General features: G+C 33.3%; 3 non-coding genes across 3 annotated transcripts; 1 reads left to right on the forward strand and 2 right to left on the reverse strand.

Annotated features, from left to right (window-relative positions):
* Positions 1-3,271: 3,271 nt before the first annotated feature.
* LOC120165543 lies at positions 3,272-3,486 on the forward strand. The gene has a single exon (XR_005519830.1). It is a non-coding gene; the product is annotated as a small nucleolar RNA U3 (small nucleolar RNA).
* A 6,667-nt stretch (positions 3,487-10,153) lies between these two features.
* On the reverse strand, positions 10,154-10,260 carry LOC120165536. The gene has a single exon (XR_005519823.1). It is a non-coding gene; the product is annotated as a small nucleolar RNA R71 (small nucleolar RNA).
* A 1,742-nt stretch (positions 10,261-12,002) lies between these two features.
* LOC120165537 lies at positions 12,003-12,109 on the reverse strand. Its single transcript, XR_005519824.1, has one exon. It is a non-coding gene; the product is annotated as a small nucleolar RNA R71 (small nucleolar RNA).
* Between the last annotated feature and the right edge of the window lie 1,657 nt (positions 12,110-13,766).

Here is a 13,766-nt window from a genome sequence, read left to right on the forward strand (position 1 = left end):
AACTTACCTACCTTTTTTGGGTAAATTCAGGGCTTAGTCCTTGAATTTTCTTTAACTCTAAAACAAGCTCCAAGTTTTAAAATCTTTCAATTTAGTCCCCAAAGTTTTGCCAATTTTCACAATTAACCTCTAATTTCAATTAAATACTATTTTGTAAATATTCGGGTTGTTACAATACCCCAAATTCTTGAGCACACTCTTTTTCAAACAGAAATACACAAATTGGCAAACTTACAAGGAAAACCTCACAAGGTAGATTGTTTGCACAATTCTAGAACAAATAAAGAACACTCAAGGATAATACAATAGAGCACAAATGGTGTTCTTGAAAGCACAATGAATATTGAATGAAAAATAGGCTTGAAGTGCTTAAACAATGAGTTTGATGCTTTCTCTTTGATTCTCTCTCAATTCTTGATAATTGTTGCTTCTTGTTCTTGATCAATGGCTTCTAAGCTTGTTTAAATACACCTTCAAATGATTCTGAACGTTGGGGATGATTAGTGGAGTCAATAGAGTCGTTTTAGTGTGAAATCAATTAATAAAACTTTGGGAGGGGAATCGGTTCCCTCTGGACAATATGGAATTTTTGGCTTGAAACGGTTCGAAATACTTTGTAAAATTGTTCTGAAATTATTTTAAGATTAAAACTTAATTTTACACTTGAGTAAGGATTAAAAATGACATTTGAAAGATTTGGAGTAATATTTTGATATTCGAATAATTATATTGAATATACTTAGAAAATCTTTTGAAAAATATTAAAATTCATTTAGTTATATTGAAATATCAAAATGTTTTCAACACTTCCCCACGCGTAATTGACTCCCAAACCCAATTTTTGGATTTTTATAGACCCTAAAACTCGATATTTTGATAAAAATAAAATGTTTTATTAAAACCAACCTATTTTTATGGTGTTCCAATCACACCTTAAATGATTGATGGCGACTCCTCACATTTCGAAACGATTTTCAAAGAGAAAACCCTAGAGTCGGTATCGATCTTTTCTCCGCCCGGGCGAAAAACTGTGTCGACAGTAAGGACTAAATTGAACAAATATGAAATTACAAATTAAAAATTAAATAAATTAGACAATACATAGGGATGAAATTGAAACAATTGTAAAATGTATAATTGAAATTAATATCAAATCGGACTAAATTGCATCCATTTAAAAATTTGATAAACAAAAAAATTATAAGATTTAAAGATTATAATATAATTTATAGGATTTTTATGATAATAAATTTACTTCTATTTCATCAAAAAAATATCTAAATGAAAAACAATTTGAAGTTAAATTTTTTAGGTTTCAATTGACTATTTTTTTCTTTTTTTGCTATTTTTTTCATTTCATATTTAAATGAAAACACTTATATTATCTCAAAGAGCTCCGTCATCTTTTGGATGACAGTGTTAGATAGACTCCTTACTAAAAGTTGTTTGTTATTGTTTGGCATGAACATTGGTGATATGTATGTCCTATGTTTAAATGAGATTGAATCTAGGGACCAAATGTTTTTTTATTATTGCTATTCTAGGAGGGTTTGAGGAGCATCATGTCTGCTTGTAACATGACGAGACATGTAATGGATTGGAGGCATGAGTTCGATAACATATGATAATGCCAAATCATCATTGAAAAAATAAAAAAATTCTACGTTAATGATTCTATTATTTTTTTTCGTTCGGTACCAAAACGAAACCTAAACTAAACGTTATGAATTATTTAAAAGAAATAAAATTTGGATACCAAAACGGAACAAAAGTAATAGTTTAAGTACTAAGCGTGTAGTTACCCTATTTTTTATAGAGGAAAATCTCGGAAAGTTGACATTTACTTTAAATAATCACAATCTAATCCTTGATTTAGTCTATGTGGGATCATTTTTCTCCTCTCAACATGATTAGTTGTTCCAACCATTTGAGAAGAATAACTATTGATACTAAATTCATATCATTGAGTTGTTGTCAGAAATTTGGGTTTAATCCAGCTATTCTGCAGAGGAAGGCAAACAGAACTCATGACTGAGTACCAGAAAATAACATGAGATTTTAGTGGTTATAAGGGACCATCCTGTAGTAAGTGGTGAGTTTATAAACTTCAACGAATTGTACTGCCTCTCAGGACCACAATTTATTCATAATATCACCTAACCATAATTTAACAACACAGCGAATTGCCATCACCATTGACTGCTGCATCTGCATCCTGACTTGACTGGAAGAACAATCTGCCCGCAAAATGATTGATTGACAGCACCTGAACAAAATTCCACACGGGAAAGGACAGAACAAAGCCAGTGGTATTTAAGTTTGAACCAGAAGCTTGTAGGGCACGAGCTTACTTGAACAGGATCTGTTCCATAGGCTCGTACTTGTGTATCCTTGAGTCCTAAGGAGACAGGATTCCAAGGCTCAATGTTTTTTCCGTGGCAACCATTTATAAGCACTTAAGTTGGTGAGATTTACAGGAAATAATAAATATTCAAAATCCCAATGCAGCACTAAGAAAGCAGAAGCTTTAATCTCACATCAGCTCATGCAACATACTGCAGCAGGTCAAAACAATGAATGTTAAATTAATAAAACCAGATTCAACTGTCGGGTTCTACCCCAGCACCGATTTTGGTCCCAAAGGTAAAGCTTGAATTATAAATGGCAATGCATCAAACCCAACAACCAAAACTGCAGCTGAATCAATCCTCATCATGTGCCACCGCCATTCCATTTCTCAGGCATTGTTGCTGTTGCATTATCAGTGTTCCTTTTGCAAGTTTACTTAAATCTCCCAAGTGTCGTCTCTTTCATCCAGCTGCGTATGCCCCTTCCCATTTCATCCTAATAATTCAATGTACGTGAAACCAGAGATTTCAATAGTGATTATATAAAAGGGTTTTATTATTTGGTTTTCATTTATGATTTTGGCCCTCCAAGGTTACCCCTACAAATTGTACTGCCTCTCAGAACCTTCTTCATAATATCTCACCACGTTCCAATCACCTAACCCTAATTCAACAACACAGCGGATTGCCATCTGCATTCTCTTCCAAAGAGTTGACTGAAGAATGATCTGCCCCCAAAACTCTCTTTTGTTAGTTTAATGGATATATACCTATATTTGACTAGGTCCACATCCTTGTGACAAGCTGGAAGATACGCGTAGGATAAAATACTGAATGTGTTGTCAGGAATCGAACAAATTCCCACATGAGAAAGGGAAGACAAAGCAGAACGATATTTAAGTTAAACCAGAAGCCTGTAGGGCACGACCTTACTTGAACAGGATCGTTCTATAGGATCGTACTTGTGTATCCTTGAGTTCTAAGGAGACAGGATTCAATGGTTGATGAACCCAGACTGTGTGATCAGAGCTTGATTATTGGTCTGCAGTCTATTACATAGGGACTTCATTGGCCGCAGAGGATCGTTCTCGGCATGCCCTTGTCTTGCTGGGATGGTCGCGCAGTTGTCTGACCATTCCATTGTTGTTTGGAATAAATGCATGGGGTTTTGCCTCTGGTATTGTTGAAGGCAATGAGCACATGAATGGTTTGGAACTTGCCAAATATGAGTTTAGAATTTGCAATTCTGCTCTTCAGTCTATTGGTGGAACTTGAGTACAGCGTTTGGGGCCAACTTAAAAATTTAAAGGTTTAAATTAAAATTTTGGAAAAAAAATCGAAAAGTTTTGTTTAAATTTTCAAAAAAAATTGGGGTCTAATTAAAATTTTAAAAAACTTAATCAGAACTTTTAAAAAATTATAAGAGGGATTTAATTAAGAATATTAAAAAAATTTAAAGTTTAATTTAAATTTCTAAAAAGGAAATTTGAAAATTAAATTAAATTAAATTAAATTAAATTTTTAAAAAAATTGAAGAGTCTAATTTTTTTTTTTAAATTTTGAGAGCCGTAGCCGTACTGGTCCTCACTGTGTTCCGCCCCTGCTCTCCACCCTTGAGGTTAACAAATTTGAGCAACAACTAAAACTACCATATATATGAAACAGAGCTAAATATTGCTTAAGACACATAGAAATTGAGTGATGTAATTAACTGCGTAATCACATTAAATTCAGCATAACATACAAATTACATAGGATGGTTGTCTATACACTATATTGTTTTAATAGCATGAGTGATTACAATAAAACATATGTTTAATTTTTTTAATTAATTAATAACACAATTTATTAATATAATTGTTCGAACTTAATTTCTTTTATAAAAAACAATAATCTCTTTTACTACTGAAACAGAAAATGGAAAAGTGTCATATATGATAGGGCCATGTGCATTAAGTTGGTTTGATCAATTTTATTTTTATAAATTTACAACTAAACATTTTAATTGTTCCATCAAAACCAAATATGCCTAATTGATTTGATAGGTAAAATCGAATTAAACTAACTCAATTTGCCTTTTCTTTTTGCAATTGAGTCTTAATTTAGTATTTTAATTAAATATTAGCCCTATATTTTTAATAATTTTCAGTTTAGCTCTATTTTATTTATTGTTAGTATTAGTATTGAAAGTGTTACTAATCTCTTTTATGCATTCTTGTAAAAAAATCCTTCATTTTTCTAGAATAAGACAATGTTGTTGTATTACAGTAACTAACAAAGAGGTCTCCTACCTTACTAAAATGTTATCTTGTTGATTAGTTTTTTTGTTACAATAAAAGTTTAGGTCAAGGGTTATTTTCCAAGTTCAGGGTCAACACAAACCTAAGACCCAATTGAGATTTATATATAAATTTACAGATTGTCCACTAAGAGTAATGGTAGTAAAATTCGAACTTGACCTTACAAGATGAAATTTCTAAATCACAATTACTTGTATCAATATTCGTTGACATTTTGTTGATTATTCATAATAGAACCCTTCACAAAAATTTTCGATTCATTTTTTAATATAATTAAGGTAAATTTGTTTTATTGCAATAATTAACGTGGTGATGTACTAACTTACTCGAGTAATATCTTGTCAATTATTCATAATAGGAAAACATCCTTCACAAAACCATGTGAACATCTTTTTAATTTTTTTAAAACAATAAAAAATGTTTTACTTGCAGAAGGGTTCAACTCATCAATTAGATTTGTATCAATTTGAGAAATTATGAATTAAATTTAAATTTTTATTTAAAAAAAATCGAGACAACACTCAAGTTTTAAAAATATATCAATTTTAAGTGTCTTGTGGATTCTTTAACCTTCTTCATGTGCAACTTTTAGGTCAAAATTTTCACTCTAGTTTTCAACGTGATTTTAAAAATAGTTTGATAAATTTAGGGATAAGCTTAGCCTTATGCCCAAAACACAACACCTTTTTCCAATACGACACCACAAGAAACACATGATTCCTCACTTGAAACTCAATATTTTTCCTTTTTAAATCTACATAAGACTTTTGTTGATCGAAAGCAGCCTTCAAACTATCACAAACAATATGACTCTCGCTCATCTTATACCAACAAAAGGGTTTTTGAAACCTAAGACCATATAACGCTTCAAATGGAGTCTTCTAAATACACGACTGATAATTGTTGTTGTAAACAAACTCAACCAAAAGAAAATATCTCTCCCAACTACCATAGAACTCGATCACACAAGCCCAAAGAATATCTTCTAAGACTTGAATCACATGTTACGACTGACTATTCGTCTGCGGATGATAAATCGTATTGAAATTCAATTTCGACCCCTAGGTGGAATGCAAACTTTTTCAAAACCTTGAAGTAATACATGGATCCCTATTGAAAATAATAGATAGCAAAACAATATACAATCACACAATCTCATGAATGTACAAGTCTACTAACTTTTGCAAAGAGAAACTGGTACACACTCAAAGAAAATGCACACACTTCGTGAATCTATCCACAATCATCCAAATAAAATCCTTCTTCGACAAGGATAAAGGCAAACTCGAAACAAATTCCATCATGGTCTTTTCTCACTTCTATTATGGAATCTTAATAGGTTGTAATAATCTCGACAAAACTTGATGTTCAAAGTTTACCTTCTAACACACAAAGCACTTTGAGATAAACTCAACTACATCCATTTTCATCCATGGTTTCCAATATATCTCTAAGAGATCTTGGTACATCTTAACACTACTACGATGCGAAAAAAAAACTATTATACTCTTTGGTAAGAACCACATGTCGCAATTCACAATTATCAAGCACACACAAACAACCATGTAAACATAATATACCCTCAACATTAAGGGTAACATCAACCCAAAACCATTCTTTACTTGATGCAATTTTTTACCCAAAAGGTGATCATCCATTTTCTTATCCTTAATTTACTGTGATAAATGTAGTTCCACCACCAAGGCAAAATCTCCAGTTACACACATCCTAGCAAAGATCTCCTACAACTCCACTAAAATCTTTCTACTCAACGCATCAATAACCACATTCGTTTTATCCGAATGATACTAAATCAAACAATCATAATCCTTTAACAATTTTATCTAATACATTTTTCTTAAGTTAAGCTCCTTTTGAGTAAAAAAGTACTTGTGACTTTTATGGCCGGTGTAAACGGTACAACTCTTTTTTTTTTTTTTTTGAAATATAAACGGTACAACTCTTGTTATAAAGATAATGATGCAAAATTTGAAGTACAGACACCATGGATTTAAACTCTAAATCACGAGTCGAATAATTTTTTCCTGATGGCTTCAACTACCTCGATATATATGTCTCAACCTTATTTGTCTTGAATGAACATGCAACCAAGACCATTGCATGATTCATCACTATGAACCACAAAATATTTATCGGACTCGAGTTTAGTCAAAACTTCAATGTCTTTCCTCAAACCATTCGAACATAACATTCTTTTCGATCAATTTTATCAAAGGAGAAACAATGATAAAAACTCTCAATGAATCTATGACAATAATCAATTAGCCTAAGGAAATTACGAACCTCAATTACACTCTTTGGAACTTTCCAATCCAAGATAGCCTTGATTTTCTTAAATCTCAAACTTATGACCGATAATAGTTCATTCTAGTTGAATATCGGTTACCAGAGAAACCTCGTATTGCAGTGGTTGTAAGGGATCGTCCTCTAATAAGTGGTGAGTTTATAAACTTCAGAAAATTGTATTGCCTCTGAGTATCTCAGGACCACAGTTTCTTCGTAATATCTCACCACGTTCCAATCACGTAATCATAATGCACCAACACAGTGAATTGTCATCGCATTCTCTTCCTATTAGTTGACTGAAGAATGATATGCCCCAAAAATACACTTTTGTTAATTTAATGGATAGGAAATCATTTTGTTTATAAGTCAAAGTCAAGGCTAAAAACTATGAAGAAAGCACATTATACAGGCTAATGATATAATAAAACTATTTCCTAGTTAGGGCTAAATAGCTTTATTTGAATAGCTGCACATCCTTGTGACTAGCTGGAAGATACGAGTAGGATGAAACACAGACCGTTTTGTCAGAAACCTGTACAAAATCATGTTGGACTGAAATCCATAATTATGAGTATATATTTTTAATGTATATTGTTATCATAAAATATGACATAAAATAAGTGATCAATTATGTTATAAATTCATAAGGTATTAGAAGCGTCATAGAAATAAAAGTGTAGATATTATTAAAGTTGTATTTATTGAGGGGCAGAGTTATAAGTACATACAATAACTGATTCTTAAATAAGCTATATAAAGGGGTTATGGTCTCCAAGAAATAAATAATCTCGTATTAGTCTTATCCCCGTCAGAGAGTTTATACTCAAGAGAATTTTATATTCTTGGAAGAGCACAACCAAGACAATCTTCAAAATGTCAACCTTCTAGATAATCTCCAACAATAGATTCATGTATGCTTCTACAAATCTAGTTTATTTTATTCTTGATGGGTTGATATGATTATTTCTTGGTTGATTTTCATATTTATTATGATTTAGTTCTATCAAGTGGTATCATCGCCTCATCATGTTAAATCATTAAGAATCAATTGATTTAGAGATTATTGTAAAAAAATTAGGGTTATTGATATTCAAGACTAATATTCAATTTCTGTCTGCATGTTGATCCTGCGTGATTGGAGTATTATTTGTTATTTGTCAATTTTAACATTCATGAACGATATGAAAGTTATTGCACATTTTTTAAACCTACTGATAACTCTCCAAAAGAGTTATTATTTAGGGTTGTTTTACTTAGGTTAAGCTTGAACTTTAGCATGTTTAGGATCACATTTAGAACAATTTTAACATATTTTACATTTTTTGCATATTGGGAGAAATTATTGATACTAGGGATGATTTTGATGATTTAATGTGAATTTGCTACTCTGATGTTGTGACTTTGTCTGATGTTGTAAGTGTTGTTGTGAGCTGATACAAGACATAATTGATGAGTCGTTGTTGTAGCATTCAATGCATCACCAGATAGTTAGAGAAATTTTAGGAGTGGATAGCTATTGAAGATAAGGTTGGAATTTGAAGCTATTGAAGATAAGGCTGAAATTTAAATTTTAAATAAAAGGAATTTTAGATAAGAAAGGAACTTTTCTATTGGTGGAAAGTTTGACCCTATGAGGCTATAAGTACATCATTTTCTTCATCTATTGGAACCGTACTTTTTCCATAGCCTCCTTTTATTTTTCTACTTTACCACATTCCATGGAAGCTTAAACCCATCATCGGGGAATACTGCAGCAGTTGGAAGCGACGCCGTGTAGCAGTGACGACCGATCGAGATTCAATCGAGTTTTGTAGTTCTTACTTGAGAAGGGATGGTACTATTATATAAGATTAGATGTTTACATTTAATGTTTTCATTTGGATTTGAACACAAGATGTTTGCTGAAAAGTTTTTCAATTTGATTTTGCTTTTATGATGTGATTATGTTGTTGGGATTTCTTGGAAACTATTTTTAGAAATAAAAATAATCTTATGTGTGTTTAATCTTGGTTATTTATATAGATAGAAATCTTAAGATTGCATGCTACTTATGACAACATTGGTTATTATGAGAGTAATGTTAATGCAAAGAGATTTATATTGTTGCTTCTATGCTTTATTTGACAACTTAACTAATAGAATTGATTATAGTTAATTCTGTTGGCTAAGTGATTAATATCTTAGAAGAATTAATTTGTTAATCATTGCCTGAGACACAATCGTATTGTTGCAACATTATTATGTTGAAAGCTACCAGATAACGACATCATTGCTTGGTCCATTTGTCTGATTGCTCTACTGTTCCCTATATCATTCCCTGCTTTTATCATTATGAATTTATACTTTGTTGTTTTCTCTTATTTCACTATTGCAATCATATATTTTCCTAATACTTTTACACAACTCTACTATAAACTTTTATCTTCCACTTTATTACTTTGATATGATAGTGTATGCTTGCATTGTGTTGTAGCATTATTATTATAAGCATCAAGCTTTTGGCACCGTTGACGGGGAGAAATAACTTTACATTAGAGATTTTATTTTCATTTACTTATTTGTTTCTTTTCTTTTTTGTAGGTCCCTATTTTCCATTTTAGCTTATTGTGCTATATTATGTCCCTAAGCGATGTCGATCTAGATCCATTTGATCCTGAAATTGAACGAACATTCCGCCATTATCGAAGAGAAGCCAATTGTAATCGAGTCAACATGGGTGATCAAGTACATGGTCACAATGTTGTACCACCGTTAAACCATGCTAAAGATGGAGAATTGTGGCCTAGCAATGGAGCTGATCAACATCAATTTTACAATATGGATGATCTCAATCGGCCTATTAGAGAACATGTTGTGCCAACCTTAGACAATTTACATCCTGATATTGTACGACCAACAATCTATGCTGCGAACTTTGAATTAAAGCTGATGATGTTTTTAGATGCTGCAGTCCATGAGACAATATAGTGGTTCATTTACCAAGATCCAAGAGAACACCTTTGAGCATTCATGGAGGTGTGTGATTCATTTGTACAACAAGGGGTTCCAGAAGAAGCTTTAAAGCTGAAGTTTTTTCCTTACTCACTATGAGACAAAGCTAGAACATGGCTAAACTCACTGCCTCTGGGTGCTATAGCATCGTGGAATGAATTAGCACAAAAATGTATGTTGTGCTTCAATCCTCCCAATAAGAATATGAAGCTGAGGAATGACCTTACCTCCTTCAAACAAGTAGAAGACAAAGATTTATATGAAGCTTGGGAGCATTTTAAAGAGTTATTGTGAAAGTGTCCAATGCATGGATTCCCCAATTGGACGTAAATAGAGATGTTTTAGAATGTGTTGAACATGCATACTCGTATGGTAGTTGATGCTTATGCTAATAGACCATTGCTAGATAAAATATACAATGAGGCCTATGATATTCTAGAAAGAAAATCTAACAATGATTATCAATACCCCAATACGAGGAGCATATTTAACAAACACAATGTTGCAGCAGTTTATGCTGATACTTTAAATTCAATGGCTTTCTAAATTACAACACTGATAAATATGGATAAGAAATTTCAAAAATCAGTAGACATTTATAAGGTAAAAACCACATATCATCTATGTTGTGTTTATTGGGGTGATGCGCACAACTATAAGGAATACCCACAAAATCCCGAATCTATCATCATGCGAAGAACTATAATGGAATGATGATGCTCATTCTTATGGGAACATATAAAATGCCAATTTTTGTAAGCACCCAATTTATCATGGAGGAGCCAAAATTTTGAAAATCCATAGCAACATCATTATAATCAGCCACAACGGTATAATTAAGGCAGATGATGCCCTAGCATCAGATAGAGCAACAAGTTGTGCAACCACATCAATGTCACAATTATCAAGGGCAATATTCTAATCAAGCTTCCAACATAAGTTCTCTTGAAGCTTTGATGAAAGAGTATATGGCAAGCTAGTCAGTATCACTAAGAGCACTGGAAAATTAGGTTGGACAGCTGGCACATGTTATGAGCAATAGACATCAAGAATACTACCTAGCGACACTAAAAATCTAAAACTGCATGGAAAAGCTTGTTATAATAAACATTGAAAGACAATCAAAACAAGGAGTAAACTTAACATTGGAAAGCCTGTTGAGGAGCCTAAGAAGAAAGACAATAACCAGTAGATTAAGGGCAAGGATGTGTATAAAACAGCATCTACTCCAGATATTGTAGCAAAGGATGTAAGAAAGAGCAGTAATTCTGGGTTGTTGCCAACAACAATACCTCAATCAGTACCTTATGTAATGCTTGTGATGCCGCAACCAATGTTGAATCAGTCAAATTCAAGACCTCCACCACCATTCTCTTAAAGGTTCCAGAAAAGCAAGGAGCACCAACAGTTCAAGAAGTTTCTTGGTATGCTGAGATAATTGCACATTAACATACCGATGCTGGATGCATTGGAACAAACACCAAACTATTTGAAATATGAATGACGTGCTTTCCAATAAACTTAGGATTGGTGATTTTGAGACTGTTGCACTCACTGAAGGGTGTAGTGCCATTGTCACAATGGCACATGGTCACAATGCTTTACCACCGTTAAACCATGCTGAAGATGGAGAATTATCGCCTAGCAATGGAGTAGAACAACAATAATTTTACAATATAGATGATCACAATCGACCTATTAGAGAACACGATGTGCCAACCTTAGACGATTTACATCCCGATATTGTACGACCAACAATCCAGGCTACGAACTTTGAGTTGAAGCCGATTATGTTTTAGATGTTGTAGTCCATGGTACATTATAGTGGTTCATTTACCACGATCCAAGAGCACACCTTCGAGCATTCATGGAGGTGTGTGATTCATTTGTACAGCAAGGGGTTCCAGAAGAAGCTTTAAAACTGAAGTTTTTTCCTTACTCACTGTGAGACAAAGCTAGAACATGGCTAAACTCACTGCCTCTGGGTGCTATAGCATCGTAGAATGAATTAGCACAAAAATGTATGTTGTGCTTCAATCCTCCCAATAAGAATATGAAGCTGAGGAATGACCTTACCTCCTTCAAACAAGTAGAAGACAAAGATTTATATGAAGCTTGGGAGCATTTTAAAGAGTTATTGTGAAAGTGTCCAATGCATGGATTCCCCAATTGGATGTAAATGGAGATGTTTTAGAATGGGTTGAACTTGCATACTCGTATGGTGGTTGATGCTTATGCTAATAGACCATTATTGGATAAAACATACAATGAGGCCTTTGATATTCTAGAAAGAAAATCTAACAACGATTATCAATACCCCAATACGAGGAGCATATTTAACAAACACAATGTTGCAGCAGTTTATGCTGATGCTTTAAATTCAATGGCTTCCTAAATTACAACACTGATAAATATGGATAAGAAATTTAAAAAATCAGTAGACATGTATAAGGTAAAAACCACATATCATCTATGTTGTGTTTATTGGGGTGATGCGCACAACTATAAGGAATACCCACAAAATCCCGAATCTATCATCATGCGAAGAACTATAATGGAATGATGATGCTCATTCTTATGGGAACATATAAAATGCCAATTTTTGTAAGCACCCAATTTATCATGGAGGAGCCAAAATGTTGCAAATCCATAGCAACATCATTATAATCAGCCACAACAGTATAATTAATGCAGATGATGCCCCAGCATCAGATAGAGCAACAAGTTGTGAAACCATATCAATGTCACAATTATCAAGGGCAATATTCTAATCAAGCTTCCAACCTAAGTTCTCTTGAAGCTTTGATGAAAGAGTATATGGCAAGCTAGTCAGTATCACTAAGAGCACTGGAAAATTAGGTTGGACAGCTGGCACATGTTATGAGCAATAGACATCAAGAATACTACCTAGCGACACTAAAAATCTAAAACTGCATGGAAAAGCTTGTTATAATAAACATTGAAAGACAATCAAAACAAGGAGTAAACTTAACATTGGAAAGCCTGTTGAGGAGCCTAAGAAGAAAGACAATAACCAGTAGATTAAGGGCAAGGATGTGTATAAAACAGCATCTACTCCAGATATTGTAGCAAAGGATGTAAGAAAGAGCAGTAATTCTGGGTTGTTGCCAACAACAATACCTCAATCAGTACCTTATGTAATGCTTGTGATGCCGCAACCAATGTTGAATCAGTCAAATTCAAGACCTCCACCACCATTCTCTTAAAGGTTCCAGAAAAGCAAGGAGCACCAACAATTCAAGAAGTTTCTTGGTATGTTGAGATAATTGCACATTAACATACCGATGCTGGAAGCATTGGAACAAACACCAAACTATTTGAAATATGAATGACGTGCTTTCCAATAAACTTAGGATTGGTGATTTTGAGACTGTTGCACTCACTGAAGGGTGTAGTGCCATTGTCACAATGGCACATGGTCACAATGCTTTACCACCGTTAAACCATGCTGAAGATGGAGAATTATCGCCTAGCAATGGAGTAGAACAACAATAATTTTACAATATAGATGATCACAATCGACCTATTAGAGAACACGATGTGCCAACCTTAGACGATTTACATCCCGATATTGTACGACCAACAATCCAGGCTACGAACTTTGAGTTGAAGCCGATTATGTTTTAGATGTTGTAGTCCATGGTACATTATAGTGGTTCATTTACCACGATCCAAGAGCACACCTTCGAGCATTCATGGAGGTGTGTGATTCATTTGTACAGCAAGGGGTTCCAGAAGAAGCTTTAAAACTGAAGTTTTTTCCTTACTCACTGTGAGACAAAGCTAGAACATGGCTAAA

Source organism: Hibiscus syriacus, unplaced genomic scaffold (assembly GCF_006381635.1).
Source record: "Hibiscus syriacus cultivar Baekdansim isolate YM2019G1 unplaced genomic scaffold, ASM638163v2 tig00111582_pilon, whole genome shotgun sequence".
NCBI lineage: Eukaryota > Viridiplantae > Streptophyta > Magnoliopsida > Malvales > Malvaceae > Hibiscus > Hibiscus syriacus.